The 1,861-nt window shown below is 44.9% G+C and overlaps 1 pseudogene; it reads right to left on the bottom strand.

Annotated features, from left to right (window-relative positions):
- Positions 1–821: 821 nt before the first annotated feature.
- LOC101600563 lies at positions 822–1,615 on the bottom strand (annotated as a pseudogene).
- Between the last annotated feature and the right edge of the window lie 246 nt (positions 1,616–1,861).

Consider the following 1,861-nt stretch of genomic DNA (forward strand, 5'->3'; position numbering starts at 1 on the left):
GAAAAAGTGGTATTCTTTATTCTTACTATTTTAATTTTTATTTATGTATTTGCAAGCAGAAAGAGAATGAGAATGGGCCCACCAGGACCTCTTGCCTCTGCACACAAACTCCAGATGCATGTGCCATTTTGTGTATCTGGCTTTTTTGTTGTTGTTTTTTCTTTTTTTTTTTTTTTTAAATTTTATTTTGTTTATTTAAGAGAGAGAAGACGGAGAAAGACAGTAAGAGAGAATGAGCATGCCAGGGCCTTCAGCCACTGCAAACAAACTCCAGATGCATGTGCCCCCTTGTGCATCTGGCTTACGTGGGTCCTGGGAATTGAACCTGGGTCCTTTGGCTTTGCAGGCAAACGCCTTAACCACTAAGCCATCTCTCCAGCCCTTGTTGTTGTTTTTTCGAGGTAGGGTCTCACTCTAGCTCAGGCTGACCTAGAATTCACTATGTAGTCTCAGGGTGTCCTCGAACCCCTGATCCTCCTATTTCTGCCTCCCTAGTGCTGGGACACGCCCAGCTTTTTTTTTTTTTTTAAAGATTCGAAATCTGGACTGGAGAGATGGCTTAGCGTTTAAGTGCTTGCCTGTGGAGCCTAAGGACCCTGGTTCAAGGCTCAGTTCCACGTTAGCCAGATGCACAAGGGGGCGCATGCGTCTGGAGTTCGTTAGCAGTAGCTGGAGGCCCTGGCACACCCATTCTCTCTCTGCCCCTCTCTGCCTCTTTCTCTCTGTCTGTTGCTCTCAAATAAATAAATAAAAATAAACAAACAAATAAGAGGAAAAAAAGATTCAAAATCTGATCATTTATTTGTTACTGTTCAAGATTCTTACTTTTGACTAGACTCAGACTTGGAAGTGGAAGCTTTTAACAAGAACAGCCTGAGTCTCTTGCCAGTCTGTTCCTGGCATTTTTCTTTGGCTTCCTTTAGCCTCTTGGCCTGAAGTTTTACATATTCTGCAGCCTCCTCCTTATTCTTCTTCATGCTCTGTTTCTAAAGAGCTATAACTTGGTCAGTGTTTGTGTTGCAGAACACATGAGGTAACAAGACTGTGAATCTTGGGTACTTTGGTCCTGGGTTTCTTACCTTATTAAGGGCTTTCTGATAACATATTGGCAGACATCATCAACTTTAGAAAGATTGAAAGTTGGAGGATTCTACTAGCTCTGTTGAGTCCCATGTGACGAGGCACAGTAGGATGTGTTAGTCCAGGAATGTCCTTCTCTCCTTACTTTACAATAACCAAGTAGAGCATACTCAGACTGGCGTCCACAATGCATCTCCCCCCCCCCCCACACACACACACACACTGAACAGATTTGGGCTTGCTCTCTCCAGTTCTTGATCTGTGACAGGAATGCCCTTACTCAACAGCAGACACACTCTGCCATGTGCCCAGACCCCTTGCTTCATGAGAAACCTTGTTTGTCATTCCCACCACTGATGCAAAACACATAACCCTTCCACTCTTGACCTGGAGCACCTACCTGCAGCAACTTGGTGGCCATCCACTTCTCATGGAAAGTCGGGAGTGCCATCTCTCCAGCCCAAACAGATCTGACTTCACTGACTTCAATGGGTTTCTGACAGCCAGTGGCTGGGAAGGAGATAATCAGTTTCATCTTGGCACAGCTGCTTGCCTCTGTATCTGGCTTTACATAGGCACTGGGGAATCAAACCCAGGCCAGTAGGCTTTGCAAGCACTGAGCCATCTTCCCCACCCTATTTTTTTTTTTTTGAGGTAGGGTCTCAGGCTGACCTGAAATTCACTATGTAGTCTCAGGGTGGCCTCAAACTCTTGGGAATCCTCCTACTTCTGTGCCACCATGCCTAGCCCAGCCCTATTTTTATCTTTTTAAATTTTATTT

Source organism: Jaculus jaculus, chromosome 3 (genome assembly GCF_020740685.1).
Source record: "Jaculus jaculus isolate mJacJac1 chromosome 3, mJacJac1.mat.Y.cur, whole genome shotgun sequence".
Taxonomy (NCBI): domain Eukaryota; kingdom Metazoa; phylum Chordata; class Mammalia; order Rodentia; family Dipodidae; genus Jaculus; species Jaculus jaculus.